The following is an 18,531-nucleotide window of genomic DNA, read 5'->3' as shown; positions in this document are numbered from 1 at the left end:
AGAGCAGAACGCTGCTGAGGCCTGGGCAGCACAGGGCATGCACCACACTCTGGCATCCAGCTGTATGGTGGGGCAAGAGCTGATGCCATTGAAGGAGGATAACGAGCATCACAAATATGCCAAGCACTGAGCTACAGCTTGGCCTACATCTCCTACCACACCACTATGAGGCTGAGGTCAGCCATCCCATCACTGGCTTGATGTCTCTGTGACAGTAAATGGCCAGGGACCAGTGCAGACCTTCAACAAGCTGCTCAATCCAAGGGTTCTAAAGGCATTGAGGAGCTTCCAAAACTCAGTCTCTGGTCTCTATTTGTGGCATTTACCACAGACTCTGCAGGGTCTGTCTAGTCATTGCATCCTTACCCGGCAGAATTCCTCCCTTTGCCAGTGAGTTTTTTTTTGTGCAAGTAGAAGTTGTTATTATTATTTTTATTCACTATTATTAGTAGTACTATTTTCTGATTTGATTCTGGTGCCCTGGAATTGTGCTGGGTGCTTGTTCTGCGGATTCAGGGGAAGACAGACATCAAATCTCTCTGTCTCTCCTTGACGCTCCCCCAAGGATCACACAGTTCCCACTAGGAGAAGATGATCTGTCAAGAAGGAGAGTTCTGCTGAGTGCCCCAGAGGCTGCTGCATGTCAGATATGCCTCCTTGTCCTCCTGAAGCAGCTTAGCTGTGGCCTGAGCTCCAGGAGGTTTAGGAGAGAAAGACACGTTCTATCCCTAGGAGCTGCCTATTCATTAGCAAGGTTCCTAACAGAATAGTGATCATGTTTTTAGTATGATTAGTGAGACATGCAGATACATTTGTTAACTGCTTTTACAGTAATGCCAGGCAGAGTGCAGACCATATTAAATGTTCCAGGGCTGGTGTAAGGAGATGGTAATTAAGCAATAATATGCAGCCAGGACTGTCAAAGGGTGAGACCAGAGCAAAGCAAGGCAAACGCTGCCAGGAGGTGAGTCTGGGCGAGGGAAAGGATTTTCTCTCTTAGCAGCCTTTATTTCACTGACATGAGTAGGATAGCTAATGATGAGCCATGTGTTTATGTAACCTATCAGGTCCACCTCACCTACCAGTACCAATGTGTGTAAGAGAAGCTGGAAGACCATGAGGTAGCAAACTATGGGGAAATCTTGATAGGGATGGTAAAGCTCCTGCCTTGCCAGGATTGTCTGCAGGCCCTGCAACAGAGGAGGGCTTGCTGGGCTGGGGATGCTGCAGCGCTGGGAATTTGCTGGAACTGGTGCGCTTTGTCCTTGGGGCAGGTCTTACCGCCTGGCTGCATCAAGGTGCGTGTTGTCCACACAGGTCAAGCAGTTGGACCTCTTGTTTTTCTGCTCCATCCTTGGCACTACTGAACACCTGTCTGATTTTGTCTTACAGGTAAATTTGTTTTCACTATCTTTATCTCTATCTCTAATCATCTCACTTCCCTCTGGTTCCATGGTTTAAAGCTGGCCTTTGCAAAATCCATTCGTAATACCCTTGTGCAATGAGAACTCCCTACTCATTTTGAGATCAGCTCTTTTTGTCCAACATCCAGCATATTTACACATCAGCTTCACCAGCACTGTCTAGAACTGTTTTTTATCCAAAGCTGTAAAACCTGATTGTGCCTGGCCCCTTTATCCTATCAGCCACGTATGTGCTCTCCTCTGCAAATGAGGCTAGATTTGTTGGGCAAAGGCTGCTTTCCATAAAACCATGTTGACTGGACTTGATAATATTCCTAGCCTATAATTCATTATGAATTCAATCCTGTATCAGTTTTGCTGTTACTCTGCCAAGGACTAATATCTCTGGAGAATGCTACACCGCAAATCCAGCCCTGGCACATCAATTTATACTAAGCAATCCTCTGTTATTCTTCAGTTACCCAGTGACATATTGAATTTGACACTATTTTTCCCTTTTTTTGTCATCATCTGAGGGTAATTGCTAAGTGCTTTTATGTCATAGTTGGTGTGTGCAACCAATATTTCCTGAGAACATCTCTCTCTTGAATGATGGTCGACAGTCTCTTGATGCATGGACTGTGGATACACTACTGAATCTGTTTCCCCTGCGGGATATTACAGGGAGATAGCAACACCCTTTGTGTGTTCAGCCTCTGACGGCATCTTGAACAAGTGTCCATGACACAGCCATGAGAAACAGCAACTCTCCTCATCTTGCTCTTGAGCACAAGTGTGTGCCAGGCTGGTTCTGGGGCCATGTGTGCACTGCCTGCACTTGTCTGGTCCCAGTTCCTTCTTCACTAACTCACCTGCATTGCTCCCAGAATCCCTGCCCTTAACAAACTGTCCATATCATCTTTCCAGATTCCTTGTCTTCCTGTAACCATTTTTTTTTGTTTGTCTTGCTATTTAGTTTATATTCATTATTATTATTATTTTTATTTTTTTATTGCACCTAGTGCAATAGAGATTTTTTCCTTCCATTTAAAATATTTCTGGACATCTGTGCTGCTCCTTCAGTCTCTCCTTTCACAACATTTTCTTTACCTTTGGCAAGCCTGTCCTTTCAGGCACTCAGGAAGCCCAGATGGGATTTGTAGCAGGGCCACCCAAGAGCTCTTGTTGGCTGTGCTGATCCTGGTGGTGAGCTGGGGCTGAGCAATTGAAGACAATCCTCCTGGCACTGTAATTACATTGTGAAGAGACTTGAAAGTTTCTGTTGTTAAATATTTAATGCTGGAAGAGGGATAAGACACTGAATGTGAATTTTATGATGGATATCTTGCTTGCCTGTGGATGTGCTGAGAGCTTCCACTCACCTTGCAGACACAGTGATGATGAATATTCATTCTGCTTCCTCCAGGGCTCATCTCCTTTGTGAGGCTGCGGGGAACTATACACTAGGAGCTCAGATAAGCAAGGAGGCTAATGGGGCATCTAGAGGGAGAGGGGATGTTCAGAGAGTGACTGTCAGATGGAGATGATGTGGTAGTAATTAAGAGCACCTCATTTCAGGTGTGTCAACCCTGAAGCCCAGGACAGAGTGGAGCCAGCTTCTGTCTTGCTTACCAGGAATAGGGAGGCTGTGCAGGCTGCAGCATGAGCTGACTGAATGCAGTAGGGTACTTAACTCCATGCTCAGCCTGCACTAAAATAAATGGTCTATTTTAGTTGTTGCTTGGTCCTAGAGTGGCATCACCATTAGCTGGAGCAACATTCACACATCCTTTGGGTTTTGCAGAGAGGGGAGGGGTACATATACTCAAGGCAGGGCTGTGCAACCCCATTGTCACCTTTTTTGGTGGATTCCTCACCAGAGCCACAGAAGGACAGTGACTTTGTTCCACAACAGCTCCTAAGTTTGCAAAATTGATTTACACGTAACATCCTCATGGAAACCAAACCCCTGGGCTCTATTTGCATGCTTGGGGCTGGAGCGTGGGGTTGTTGTGAATATCCTCAAGTGCTGGTGCCAGCTTCTGCTGAGCCTGGTTCAACACGATCAGGGCAGCCTGGGGAACTGACATAGCTTTGTGAATTATATGTGCGGTCCTGATTTTTTCCCTCTCTGCCGTTACTCCTACCTTCAGCCAGGGGACAACCTAAAGGATGTTCTTGCTCTGAAGGAGATGAGAGAGCTTTGCAGCTGCCAGTGCATGGGACTACAGCTCCACTTCTGTGGACACCGGGCTGTTCCCTTTGGAGACTGGGCTCATGCTGCTCAAAAAAGTGAGAAAAAATGAGGATAATCCCTGCTGGGATGGGCCTCAAACAAAACTGCCAAGCACTCACTCTCATTTCAAATCCCTGGTTGTCACACAGATGTGAAGAGGGGTCATTCCCAACTTTAAAAGTGGTAGTGATGCCCACCCTTTAAAAGAGTCAGTGTTGTTGTTGGCTGCTTTCCTTGGGAGAGCACCAGTGGGGCAGGAATCCACTGCTTCCTCTGGAATCAGTGAAGAGAAGGAGACAAATTTTCAAAACTAAAGATTTTGTACACAGCAGAAATTCCCTGGTTCTCTGATCAGGGAGATGAAAAACTCTAGAAAACATTAAGTTTTCTAATATTAAGCCATGTCTCTTCACTTGAGTTCTGGTATTCTTGAGTTTTCCCTTTTACAGTGACAGCATTTCAAGGAAAGTGTATGTTTCCTACCTTCAGTGATTTTTCTTCCAGAATCTTAGTTTTTCACTGAGAAAAGGTTTTGATAGCAAGTTCTGAATCACCCTTGATTTATCACAGCCACCAGCCTGTCCTAGCTGGGATGCCAGGTTTGACAGTCAGCCTTGACTGATACAGCCACCAGTGCTTTACAAGTATGCATGCAAGCAAATGTGTGTCTGAGGCAGAAAAGATGAACTATATAACACAGCACAGCTGTACTGATTTCTAAGCAGTCTTGCACTTCACAGTTCTTACATTAAGTCCCCCCAGCACGCACACACAAACCATACTGACACCCAGATGCAGTTCTGGGGTAACCCTCAGGTTCTCTCTGCAGAGGTGTGGGTGCAGCTGTCCAGAGTGCAGGATCTCCAGGCTTGGCTAAAATCCAAGAAAACTAGTTGCATTGAGAAGAGGTTTGGACTGGGGTGCTGCTCTTTTACTAGATTCCTGCTTGTCAGTGTGTGTCATCGGGCTGCCTACACACATCCCTCAGGAAAGGGAGAGAATGGGTACGTTCTCATGCTGACAGAGTCTTCTAGAGTTGGTGTATGGACAGAAAGAGCCTCATTGGCCTGAATAAGATGGAGGAATGGAGGGTTCTGAGCATGAAGAACCTAAACATCAGTGAGCAAAGGTTTGGTGACCTTGCAGGATGCAGTGTGGCTGATGGTGGGAGTTGTGTCTTCAGCATTTCCTATTCTGTTCCTCACCAGTCACAACACTGTCTGGGGATCTCTTCCACTATTATGGCTGTGGATCTTTGCACACACTATGAAACATGTTCACAGCTTGTGGAGCTATCCAAAAAGTGGAGAGCTAGGGCAGATCCGTGTGGGTGTGCAAAGGGGCTCCTTCCTGTGCAGCAGGGCTCCTGCTCTGAGCAGGAGGGATTTCAGGTGAAGGTGGACATTGCCAATGGTTCCTGGGTCCTGGACAATGGGTGTGCAGAAGGGAATGTCTACAGGAGCTGTCAGGTTGTCTTCACACAGCCTGAAGGCAGCTAGGCGAACTTCTGAGTTACCACATCTGTGTTGTTGCAGCTCCTCTCTAGCAGGTCCAGCCACCCACCTTGTTTCTGTCAGATGTGAATGGCAAGCACAGAGAGAGGGAAGTCACCCTGGAGGGTATGACCATGAGAGAGCGGGGGGAACCTGCAGGCTTGCAGGCTGCTTTGGGCGGACAGAGCTGTCTTGTGGATTGTAGGAACTCTGGATGATGTTGTCAAATGGACTAAGGGTGAATGCAGCAGGGATTACACTCTGACTCAAGGCTAGTTTTGATTTATTATTCCAGGAACCTTTATCACAGCAAAGCTTTTGAGTTCCCTGCAACAAGCGCTCATTTTACTGCTTTTATAAATCACCTTAGTGTGCAGAAATGTAGGAATAGAAAATGTTAGTCTAGACTAAACAATCGCTAACCAGTGAGAAAAAATAATCAATATTCATAAGATAAAGCACCCGTGTAAAGAGAGCAATGATAATAATGAGGAAGCGAAACAAATCAAGAGGTGAGGCTCCCAAAACCTGGCTGGTAAAACATACATGCTGCTCTAGAAAGAGATGTCAGTGAGTTCTACCAAAAAGCAATAATCAGTGACCTTGGATGCAGCTAAGGGTATGGGATGGCACCTTAGTTCAACTTGATCTGTGTTAGATGTGCAGAAGAATGAGCCTGAAGTACATTTATCATGGATGGGGCTAGGATCCTCTGATGTGTTGCAAGGCCAGTCTCTCTGGTGGACCCTGCTTCTGGAAGCCACCTGCAGCTGAGGCTCCTTCTTGTACCTTGGCAAGTGACCTTCTCCAGGGTCTGAGCTGGCCCTGGTCAACACAGGGCAGCAAGACAGGGAATGAGTGAGCAAGGAGAATTTCTCTGTGCATGAGGGCTGCCTGGAGTGAAACCATGGCTGTCAGCCAGTCAGTTGGCTGGGAACTGTGCTTGGATATGCTTGGGAAAGCACCCTGCACAGAACAGGAGGGCACAGGTTGAGAAATGGGTGTTTATTTCTGCATTGGGATGTTTTATGTCTTAAACTAGCAAGTGTAGACTAACTGGAGGAGCATAGGGACAGCAGCCTCTTTGCTTGAATATCTGTAGGTAGGAACCTTGGAGAACACCCCTATGGGAATACCCTACCTCAGTGCAAGGGACAGCATGCCAGTGCAGGGATAGAGACAGTCTGTGTATCAGGTATGCAGGCCCTGCTAGAAAGTTGGATGTGAAAAAAATCACAAAAAATTGCTACACGTCTGAAGCATAGGGATGGTGCAGATATTTGGGGTGGAGTCCTCCCTCCAGGAGTCCTTTTCCTCTTTTCTCCCTTGGGGAGGCATTGCCCAGTCCCTGTGACACTAAGAGGCACAACACAGGCCACCATGCTTGGTATGAGGGGGTCATTTCCTTCTAGGCGTAAAGTGTAAGTCAGCAAAAAGAAGAGCTGTTGCTGGAGGAATGCCTTCATTCAGGGAAAGGCAGATTTCAGGCCCCTCTGGGATGGCTGGCTTTTTAGGACACCTAAGGGTAATAGTGTCTGGCAACACTTGAAGTGAGTTTGGATAGCCTTAGGTGCCAAACTCTCTTGTGCTGCAGACCTACCCACGGGGACCCAAGACTGAGGATAGAGTCCATCTCTCCTAAAAGTACACCCACAGTTGTGGTGGTTTTACTCAGCTGGACAGCTGAGATACACCACAACCACTCTCTTGCTCCCCGTCCTCAAAGGAAATGGGGAGAAAATACGATGAAAAGGACTCAAGGCTTGAGATAAAGACAGGGAGATCACTCAACAATTACCATCATGGGCAAAACAGACTCAGCATAGGGAAATTAATGTGATTTACTGCCTATTGCTAACAGACGAGCAGTGAGAAACTAAAAGCAAATTACAGACACTTTCTCCCCATCCACCCTCTTCTCCATCTTCCCACTAGATGGCGCAGGGGAACAGGGGGAATGGGGGCTGCGGTCAGTCCCTAGCACTTTGCCTCGGCCGCTCCTTCACGGTCACTCCCTGCCCCTGCTCCACGTGGGGTCCCTCCCACGGGACGCTGTCCTTCCCGAACAGATCCTGCGGGGGCTGCCCACAGGCAGCAGCTCTTCAAGAACTGCTCCCGCATGGCTCCGTACCACGGGGTCCATCCCCCAGGAGCAAACTGCTCCAGCACGGGTCCCCCACGGGCGGCAGCTCCCCCCAGACCCCTGCTCCTGCGGGGGCTCCTCTCCACGGGCTGCAGCTCCGGCCCGGGGCCTGCTCCTGCAGGGGCTCTCCGTGGGCCGCAGCCTCCTCCAGGCCACATCCACCTGCTCCACCGGGGGCTCCTCCACGGGCTGCAGCGTGGAGATCTGCTCCGTGTGGGACCCGTGGGTGCAGGGGGACAGCCTGCTCCACCAGGGGCCTCTCTGCAGGCCGCAGGGGAACTGCTGCTGTGTGCCTGGAGCACCTCCTGCCCTCCTGCTGCACTGACCTTGGTGTCTGCAGGGCTGGTTCTCACTCCTCCCTCTCCCAGCTGATGATGCACAGCAGTTTTTTCCATTTCTTATATATGCTGTCACAGAGGTGCAAACGGCATCGCTTCTTGGGTCAGCTCTAGCCACTGTTGGGTCCCTTTGGAGCTGGCTGAAACTGGCGCTTAACTAACATGGGGCAGCTTCTGGACTCTTCTCACAGAGGCCACCCCTGCAGCCCTCTGCTAACAAAACCTTGCCATGTAAACCCAATACAACAGTATAGTGTACCCCTCCCCAGAGACACCTGGTGTGGTCAGTGCAGGAAATCTCACTCTCTGTAGACACTGACTGAATGTCAGATTAGTCAAACCCTAGAACAGCCTCAACCTTTCCCCAGATGAAGGGAACCATGCCTCTCTGCCCCTGCATCCCCCACAACCAGAGGCTGGGCAGGAAGAGGAGAGGGGAGTGGGTGGCTGGGTCCAGAGAGCTGTGCAAAGAGTGGAGAAGGACAGAGGCCAAGGGAGATGGACAGAGATACAGAAGAGGGCAGCTGAGCTCCACAAACATACATAAATAACTGATAAACCCAGTGCCAGATAAATAAGTAGAAACCTTCAACGAAGTACACACAAAGATCTCTATAAACATCATCCCTAGCAAACTCTTTTGAGGAAAAACTCAAAAAACTTTGATCATTGTTGCCATGGTGATGTGATTTGGAATAAGTGGCAGAGTATTTTTTATTATCAGCCTTTGTCATAAACAAATAACCTGCTGTACACTTAGAAAAAAAAGAATAGAGCTGGGCTCAGATCATCTAATCATCAGACACAGAGGCTGCAACTAATAAATCAAGGCAATAGGAAGATTGTAAATTCCACCAGAGGTCACTTGGTTAAACAAAGTGCAGGCATGGGAGACAGATGGAGTGGGTGGGGAGTGAATTAACGGCAAGGTCTGGTCACTGTCAGTTGGCATTCAGATGCTAGTTTATGGTGACAGGCATCTTGTCTCCAAAAGCCTTCTAGGAAATACAGCCTGCATACTAAGCATGGGCTAGCTGGTGAGACTGCAGCTGGGCTGGGGAGGTATTGCCCTGTGGTCTTATCGTAGGGATGTGGGCTGCACCCTGCCTTGCACAATATCACCTAGTACTTTGACTTGAGAGTCAGGAACCTGTCCTGACAGAGGTCTAAATCACCTCACTTGATGCAGCTTGCTACCCCCCCTAAACACAATGGTTGCAACAGAATGAATCTTTTGTACATGTGATGGTCCTTGTGCATCTCTGCTCTCTGGGGCTTTTACTAAACTCCTAGATTTGGCCATCTGTGGACCAGTAGCAAGTAGTACACATGAGAAAAATTGCACTTCTGCTAAAGAGGACTCACTCTTACGTGTCTGCTCTGAATCAGCTTGAAAGTTAAGGTAAAAGCTGTGGGACTGAGCATAGAACTTGCAACTGGACACTTGGAGAGTTCTCACTCAGTGCTGGAGCTCACGACTACTGGTGATGGTGCATAGCACTCTAGGGAGAAAGCTGCCAAGACATGACAATGGGAGTGTGGTGGGAGAAAACATGGCTTTCCCCATCTCATTCCGAGATCTTGTTGCTGATAGGATTGATGAATTGACAGAAAGGGAGGGGGGCATGCAGGAACCTGCTCCTTTTGGTTTATAGGCTAACAAGGTGTGATAACCACAACGAGGAGCAGCACAACTTTCCCCAGGTAGGTCTCCCTTTGGGGGACACGTGCTCCAGGCACATTATCTGGACATGGTACATGCGTGTTGAGTGGAAGCTGGCCTCCACTGTGAATCCCTTTGGATCTAGGGTCAAGGCAGCCCTGGACTGCTCAATGCTCTCAAGATCTAGATCAAGTATTTATAACCCAGGGAGGAAGGAAATCCCTAGCAAACCTGATGATCTGGAAGTTAGCAGTGGGAATGTCCTACCTCCAGGGAGTGCCTGTGCTACGTGGCTCTTTGTATTTGTCTTGGAGACACAGTTTCTATGGCCTCCATTTCTCAGATTTGCAAGTGTGCAAATTTGACAGCTGGATTGACAAACCAAGCTGTGAGCTCACAGTCAACTCTACCTCTAAGTGTAGGGCATCTTGTGCAGTTTCCCTGAACTTTGTCTATAAACTTGAAATACTTCCTAGACTTCTGTTGCAATCTCATGAGTCCCATCTAAACTTCTAGCAAAACTCACCCCCCTTTCTACTACAAAATCTAATCCTACAGGTCATCAGTATCACATAGATGATGGCTATGCAAAGCAAGGCTAACACTGAATTTCCAGCACAAAGCATCTACCGTGACCCATTTTCCTCTTTAATTCAGAATGCCCTTGACTTTGAACCTCTTCAGAGCTGTGATGCTTCCACCTTGTTGAAACCCAGAGCATCACATCAGTTCAGTTTCTCCAGGGGAAGTTCGAACCTATTAGCCAAATTGTTGCCTGTGAGAGCAGTGTTGCTCTGTCTGACTCTCCCCAGGGATGTGATGGATCAGTCTGCTTGCAGTGGGTTATGCTCAGAGTGCCTTTCCTCCTGCTTCACCTCATGCTCCCAGCAGAGTGCTCTGCTTCCACAAGCCAAACTGTATCTGTCCTTGTTCAGCTTTAGCCTGGCATTTATTCCTGCCAGACAAACCCTTGTTCCTCAGAGACCAGTTTCACTTCACTGGGTCTCTCAGTCTGACCAGCTCGCTTATCTCTATCCCACATCTTTGCAGAAATGGAAAATATGGTGTTATGACTTCTGAGAATGAAACAAAGTCCCCCTCATTGCATCCCTTCAGAGCCCATATCTCCACAAAAGGACTGGTGGCCCTGCATAGCACTGTGGGAGCTTCTGCTCATTCATGACTTAAATAATTTCTCTAGTCTGCTTTCCCTGAAGTTACACAGGATAACACAGCTTTTCTGTAAAGCTCAGGCTGCTAATGAACATTCTGCAGTACCTTTTTTTTTTTTTGCACAAAAGACCATATAAAACCACTTGCTTGTATGTTAAAGTACCAGCATCAGAAAGTAGGGAATGAGAAAAGTGGTCCAATCACTTTGTTATTGTGACTTGGTGTCACCTGGTTGTTCTGCTATGTACAGGATTTCAGCTCTGCTCATCTCTGAGGGCAAGTGGGGAAAAGAAAGATGACATTTTTGGTTTGGATTTGTGGAGAGGTGGCAGCAGAAAAGACATTATATGAGCAGCAGGAGTATTTGCTTTTTTTGCTTGAACTTGGAGTTTATTTTAAATGTAATTAACTCCTGGGAGTTAATTTTCCAGAAGCTTGGTCTGAGTGGTGGGTGGAAACTCCTGTGTTTGAGTACCTCAGCTCTAGCCCTTGGGCAAGCATTGAGATAAAACTGTTGTGTAAGAAGCATGCCCCACTTGGTGAAACATTTCTTCTGCACAATCTGCTCTGAAGCACCCCAGAAACATGCACCCACACAGCAAAGGTGGCTCACAAAGGGTTAGTGCTTCAATCCACAGCCTGATTCTATTGTGTGCAGGACAAATCCCTAACAAAGTGCCTTAATGAAGAGGCTATTCTCTGTTAAATGATACTGACACACATGGCCACCACTTCCCTAAGTGGTGACACAAGCGACTATGTGTGATGGCCCAAAGGTGTCATTAATGGAAGTGCAGAACAGGGCCATAAAATCGTCCATTTTTCTGACTCTGTGACTGAAGGTAAAAACCTCTGGTTGTCAGGATACCCTTGGAGTTGACAGGAGTCTGCTGAAGGCCAATGCTCTGAGGAACTTGAACTCCATGAGCAGGCTCTGCATGCTGGACCACCCTGCCTGGAAATGGTGAGAACAGTTTCAGGTGTCACCAGAGCACCACCATGGGCTCACCACAGGCCTAGGACACCTCTCTAGACACATGCCTCTGTGAATGCGATATGTGGGCACACACACCACTGCATCTCTGGCATATCCTGGGTTGCAGGTAGCCACTGTTACAGGAATGATTCTCTGCTACTAGCAGTAGTCTTAGATGAGATATGTAATCCTTGTTTTCCAGGCTGTATACACTTTTTTTCTAACTTCTCAGGCATTATACAACTTTTCCTCCTTGGAGCATGCCCCTGGTTTAATAAAAATAAGTAACTATTAGAATATAAAATTAATGTAATGATACCATCTGACTCTTCCCCTATAGGGATTATGCTGTTTATTGGAAAGGAGGGTTAGGGGCAAGCAGGAAGGAAGGCGTTTGCAGGTGGAAAGAGGGCTCAGTGCCTGCAGGGAGGAAGGGGGGGACACACGTCCTGGCTGTGCCCCAGGGTCTGCTCACACATGTCCCTGCCTCTCAGCAGGTGCCTACCCAACAGCACCAGTTCTGGGTGGGGAATCCAGGGTCATAATTCATAAACCCAGACTGGGCACCTTAGCCAGCCCCTACAAAATACATCGCTGACCAGATTTGCTCAGTTTCTGCATCAGATCATTTCTCCCTTATATTCATAGAGCTTGCCATTGTTTGCTAGCAAATTGTAAAATTGCCCCCTTTGGACATGAATTATCTACACCACAGTCACCCTGCATTTATTCCCCTTTTTATTTCTAGCCATCACTCAAGCCATTTGTGTGGGATGTGGGGAAAATGTGCGTGAGTTAACTGACAAAATGCACACCCTGAATTCCATTGTAGAAAGCATTTAGTAATCAGCCAAATTCTTCAAGGCATCCTGAATCTCTGAATGGCTCATGGAAACGAGTCAAAAGTCCTTTTAGGAAATGACCCAGTTGAAGCAATCGGAATTCACTCACAAATGTTTTGCTAACCCAAGAGTTAGTCCACAGAGCCTGTTTCCTATGGCCTGACTCATCCTCAGCAGTATCATTTATTTTTTTATTTTTTTCTTCTGTGAGAAGTTCCAAAAATCATGTGGAATTGCTAGAGTATTTTAAAAATATTACTCACCAGCTCAGCATGATTAAATGTAACCTATAATAAATATAAAGAGGGCAAAATTAAAAAAAAATGTCAGACTAGCTCAGGAGCTAAATTTCCCAGGAGTCTAAAGTGTTGCAAATGCTGAGGACTGCAGCACATCATTTTCAGGCTCTGTGCCCCCTAGGAGTACTTCTCCTTAGCTTTCAGGGCTGTCAAGGCAACACACGGAAATTTGCTTACATTGACCAGCTGCAACTGCCCAGCCCCTCTTCCAGTGGAGGTAGCTTTTCCAGCAGCAGGGAAGAGTCTTTTTTAACCTAGAACTCTCTTTTAGGGTGAAACCTTAAAATCCAGATGACTTCAGTAGATAGACTCGTCCTTAGGCTCTCTTCCCTCCCTGGAAGAGAAAGGGAATTTAGGCACTTGATGTAGGAGGGGTAAGTTCCTCCAATGTAGGTGCAGCACTACCGATTTAAAGACTAAAATTATAATCTAATGGGATTTAGTTTTCCCTTCTGAAACCAGAGAGGGGTCAGAAATCCCATCCCCAGGAAGAGAAAGTGACAAGGGAGGGCTGCACCTCTGTCACACTCCCATGAGAGCCTCTTGGAGCTGAAAGCCTTGCAGTACAGTGGATGAAAGCCAATGAATTAGAACTCAGCATATGAGCAAAGCACGGCTACATTGAACTGCTCATCCCTTAGCAGAGCCAGCTTAAAGCTTCCTGAGGGAACAGCAACTTTGAATTTTTGTCCCTGAGTGCCAGGAGGGACTATAAGGGCACAAGTGTGGTGAGGACAGAGAGAGCCCTGGAAAACGTGGCTGCTACGAGGATGGAGCTGCTCTGAGGCCCACCCAACTACCCTCAGCTACTGCCACTCTCTGAGAGGAGAGGTTGCATCCAGCTTGTTTTGTTCCAGGGATCCAGCACAGGCAAAACAGTGCAGCAGAAAAATTTTTGGCCAGAGTGTTTTTCTACCTGATCTCTGCCTATTGTTAACTCTGCCTTCAAGAAATTTCTGAGCAACACATGGTACCAAAGGCAAAGCAAATCAAGGAAACACCTGGGGTGGGAAAGCATTCCTAATTCCCACTTGGGCTGAAACTCAGGAAACCTGAACAGCAAACAGAGAGGTTTGAACAGGGCTTCACCCTATCTCTGCAAGCTGTGGGTGTTTGCAAAGAAGAGGTGAGTCAGCAGCACCCTTTCTGTACAGCAATAGTAATCTTGGCTTTTAATAGCTCTCTGTTAGCTCAGGAAGAAGGAGCAGCTGACCATGAAACAGCAAGGACATCTGAAGAGGTTTAAAAATGTAACATGTGAATGATATGTTTTTAAATAGAGTACATAAAGGGAAAGCGAGAACTTGGAATAAATCCAAAACTAAAAATCCAGTTCTGGAGAGGAAATGAATGCAAGGTAAGACCAAAATATTACTTAGATCTTGAGTGAGAGGGGAAGGTTGAGCTGTCAAACCTAGACCCTTTCCTGGAAAAAAAAAAATAATAAATTTCTTAGCAGAGGATACTTTGGGTGAGAAAGACACGTGATGCTCTGGTCCCACCAGAGTTTCAACTGTAGGGATATTCTGGGCTCTCAGTTGTCCAGCTGGGTCAAATCCCAAATTTTAGTGAAAGAAAACAAATGGTCTGGAAAGAGCGGTGGAACTCAGCCTTAGATACCTCAAAGAACAAATCTGTTCTTCTTTCTATCCTTCATTTTGAAGTGCTCCTTTGACCCTGCTTCCCAGTTTACATTTCATCATGTGAAACTTCTTTAAAAGTAGCTACAGAGTATACAAAAATAATCCCTACAAAAGTAGACTTTCCGTCTAATGCATCTCCCCACTCAATAGGTCAGTTATCATGGCAAAGAAGGGAATGAGTCTTGCCTGACATGATTTGTTCTTCAGAAATCCATACCTGGCATTTTTATTACCTTATCTTTTGGGTGACTATAATCTAATTGCTTAATATTGTTTTCCTGAAAATCTCCAGGCTCTGGAGATGAACTATAATTTGGAGTTGGTCTATAATTTCCACCTCCCTCTCCTTCCTTCCTCTTCTGAAAACAGATATTATAGTTCTCCCTCAGTCTCTGCTCTTACAGCTGCCTGAAGGTATAGCAAACAGTTCAGAGTCTGCTTCAGCTGAATCCTTCAGTACTCTAGGGGGGATGTCACCAGGTGCTGTAGATCTGACTACCTCTGTTCTGGTGCAGTCATCTTTAACTCATCCTTTCTCACACCTGGCCTGTCTAATCTCTTTGTAAAATGCATTGCCTTACACAGCTTGTTGCAATTATTTCTTTATTCCGAGTGCTGAAGAATATGCTGAATGCTTCAGCTTCATCTGTGTCGTCTGTTATTTGCTGTCATGCTACCATAGGGTTAGGCTTCCCTTTGTCGTCTTCTTACTTTGATGGTATTTCTGGAGCCTTTTTTGGTGCCCTTTCTGCTCCTCACTTGTGTGGTGCATGTTGGGACTGCTGCTTCTATTCTGGCGTGATTCTACTGCTGCAATACATGCTCTGTGCTCATGTGTCCTTACTCCTATTTACCGTGCAATTCTGCTTTATTATTCAGTAATGCAGCCATAATGGCTCTTATTATTTTTCCCTTTCCTCTGAATCAGTATAGTTTGCTCTTAAAAGGGAAACATATTGCACTGGGAGCAAGGGAGAGACATCAGCCATGTAGGGGTGCTCTGCAGGGTCTCTGGGTGCTGGGAGGGCTTGGCTCAGCAAGAGGGGTGCAATTCTGGAAGGGAGCAGGCAAAACCTGAGCTGCAGTGGGGGCTCCTGTCTGATCTGTGCTTTCTTCCAGACCTTTTGTTTTGATAATCCCACCTCTTGTCAGTGGCCATCTGGGAACTGATTTCATGCCAGGATCATTAACTCTTAAGGCACTGCTCTCATTTTCCTCATTGTTTTTGCCATATTTCAGCTTGGTACTGATACTGGTGGGAAGTACTTTTCAGGTGAGGCATACTATGCCAGTAGAGCACAATGTGTGTGATAATTGTGACTGGCACTGGTGATCTGATGGCCCTGTGTCTATGTCAGTCTCATCAAAAATCAAAAAAAGGCATTTACAGTCTGAAAGGAGATGCAGGCAGAATTTGACTGAATGGAGGATGAGTGGAGGAGCAGCTCCTAGTGCTCTCATTTAGGGCATTAGTGCAGGGCAGCACAAATTTTATTTAAGTTATCTTCTTGACAGGGGTACTTCAGTACAAGGCAGAACTTGCTTGGAAGACACCAGGACTGAGGTCCCTAAAGTGATACGGAAAAACCTGCTTAAAATTGTGCATGAAGATCATTTAAGTTTGGAAAATCCAAGAGAATGGCTAGAGACAACGTGTGCCAGCTACAAAGAAACCCTGACACTGAGGAAGCAGTAGAAATTTTGTTTCATACCAAAATGTAGCTTCATGAAAGAGATAACAACAGAAGAGATGGGTAACTGCTGTGTAGTTGCACATTAATACCTGTTAAAAGTTTATGTGTGCTTTGGGGGGGGTTACAGCTGATCTGGACAGGTCAGAGATGGAGGCAGGGACACAAGTCCTTTAAAATAGGAATGCAGTCCTTTCCAACCTTAAAAAAGGACTTCTGAAGTCTTCAGCTGGGTTTTCCTGTCTTGGACTTTGGTCAGGCTTGGCATGGGAACACTCTGAAATTATTCAGCTGTTTTTTTTCTTTGGACAAAGGAAGATATTTTTCTGGGGTCAATTTTAAATTCAAAACCTGCTTGGTCAGGAACCTTTAATGACTGATAATCTTTCAGCTGCTCTGTCATAATACAGACACAGGGATTAGGTGCTGTTTTCCAGTAGCTTAAAATGCTATACAAGGTGGCTTGTCACTCCCCTTGACAAACCCTATGTGAAGGTCCCCAGGTAAATTTCTGACTTACAGCAATGTAAATGTTGATAATCCAGCTCTCAGCAAGCTAATTCAAATTTTATTCTAGTCTCCAGATGCTATCCAGCTTGTGCTCAGAGACCCCAGTGATGCTGTTAGCATACTGCTGCCTGACTACTTTGTGAAAACAGAGGAGACATTTACAGAACAGCTTCCTTAATTCCTTTGGATGCAGCTTCTGGGTCCTGAAATGGCCCAAAAGACTGACTGTGAAGAAACTGTGACATAATTTTAGTGTGCCAAACTGCGACACAGGAGGTAGATTAGGTTTTTGAAAAATGAAGCTCTGTACTTGATATAGAGCTTGAAACTGGGGCTCAGACTGTGGAATCCAAGAGGTGCTGGTTGGGAAACATCTCTGGAGGCGTTTGGTCCAATGACTTGCTCAGATTAAGGTTGTCACCAGCACTAGGTCAAGCCAGCTGCATTTTTTTGCAGCCAAACATGGAAAACCTCCAAGGATGCACGTCTACCAAGTGCAAGGCTGCTCCCCACCCCAGTGCAATTTTTTTTTCCTGATGTTGAACTTCCCAAGCTACAACCTGTGCCCATTGCCCCTTGTTATAATGTCTGTCACTGCTGAGAAGAGTTTACCTCTATGGTCTTTATGGCTCCCTTTCCAGTTGTTGCAGGCTGCTCCTATTTCTCCACTGAGAAATAGCCACCTTTTCACTAGGTAAACAGTGCTACATTTTCTGCAATGAGAGAGAGCTTGCTGTTATCTTAATATTCAACCTAGTGTCCACTGTATAACCCCTAGGTCTTTTGCAGCATTGGTAGTCTTGAATTTGATGGAAAATGAATGGGTATGTTGGATCTGATATGAAATATTAAATCTCTATTCAAGGTGACATTTCATAAATTACATGCCTGTGAAATCATGGAGAACTCAAATCTTTTTCAGTAAAGATGTTTGCTCCAACCACAAAAAACAATTGGGGTGCCATTCTTGGGGCAAAAGCCAGGAAGACCCAGGATCATCAGACCTCTTGCAGATATGATTTTGGTTCCATAAATCTGCAAGTGCATGAACTGGAAGCTGCATTCATTGAGTGCACAGGGCAGATGCTGATAGAATGTACTGCTCTTATCTCATCCTAATACACATAAAGCCTGAATGTGGCTCATTATATTCCCTATCAAGACACACTTAAATAGGAAATTTGGTTATGGATTCAAGATTAGCTAATCAATAAAAACAAAGGACATATCCCTGCACTTTGTAGGGTGTTTCTGTACAGCTGTCAGACTGTCCAGAATTTCCTGAGCTCTTGTCTGTTCCAAGCTTGTGTTTGCCTGGACGTTTGCAGTCAGGCTGTCAGTGTGGATCCTACGCTGCCAGCCCACTATGAGTCACACTGACCCAAACATCTATTTGGCCCATTATTGCTTTTCTTTATTACCGTCAGACTGGTAGTTTAATTTCCGAAAACAAAACAAAACAAACCCTCAAACATCACTTCTGTCAATCTCAACATTAAATTCAATTTGGAAAGCAGAAAACAAAACAAAAGTACAATGCCCAAACTTGTCCTTCCCATCACTGCTGCGCTGCAGACCACATGCAATCCAAAGTCAAGGCGGGGAGACCAACACTCCAGGCAGGACTGCTGTTGTGTCTGCTGAAGGCTCCACTTGATTTCTCTCCTGCATTACTTTTTCTACAACAGGCCTAAGCAATCCCCAGGCTAACCAGATGTGAGAGTGAATGTCCCATTTATGGCAATGATTTTCATCACAATTTGGTGTCCAGCTGTCCCTCCCTATTTCATTTTTCTTCATATGGGAAGAGAGTCTCATGCGCCTCTGCAGCACTGTGCAGTGGTAAGTATTGCTCTGTCCCCTTTCCAGTGGGCAGGACACAGGCTGAGGTGGTACTGGACCCCACACTTGTGTTGTGCATGATGCTCATGCCCTCTGTGTCACAGAGGTTTTCCTGCCCTATTTCTTTGCATAAAACCTGATCTCAATGTGAGCAGCAACAGAACTTTTAGAGGGAGATTTGTAAAGACTGTAAGCACCTGGGAGTCCTGAACAGCTTCCGGCTTGATGGTCCAATGGCTACCCATTCTAACAAAAAATGCGTCATAGTTCAGTTAGTCT

At 46.1% G+C, this 18,531-nt stretch overlaps 2 long non-coding RNA genes across 2 annotated transcripts; one reads left to right on the top strand and one right to left on the bottom strand.

Annotated features, from left to right (window-relative positions):
* Positions 1-11,237: 11,237 nt before the first annotated feature.
* Positions 11,238-12,843, bottom strand: LOC308179637. The gene is made up of 3 exons (XR_013940465.1): positions 12,744-12,843; positions 12,531-12,554; positions 11,238-11,691 (listed from the first exon to the last, which is right to left on the bottom strand). It is a non-coding gene; the product is annotated as an uncharacterized lncRNA (long non-coding RNA).
* A 1,982-nt stretch (positions 12,844-14,825) lies between these two features.
* On the top strand, positions 14,826-18,102 carry LOC308179634. Its single transcript, XR_013940459.1, has 3 exons — positions 14,826-14,927; positions 15,725-15,963; positions 16,478-18,102. It is a non-coding gene; the product is annotated as an uncharacterized lncRNA (long non-coding RNA).
* The last annotated feature ends 429 nt before the right edge of the window (positions 18,103-18,531 follow it).

Source organism: Anser brachyrhynchus (assembly GCF_964034855.1).
Source record: "Anser brachyrhynchus genome assembly, chromosome: 17".
Lineage (NCBI taxonomy): Eukaryota > Metazoa > Chordata > Aves > Anseriformes > Anatidae > Anser > Anser brachyrhynchus.
The sequence above is the reverse complement of the archived record's forward strand: the minus strand, read 5'-3'. Positions and strand labels throughout refer to the sequence as shown.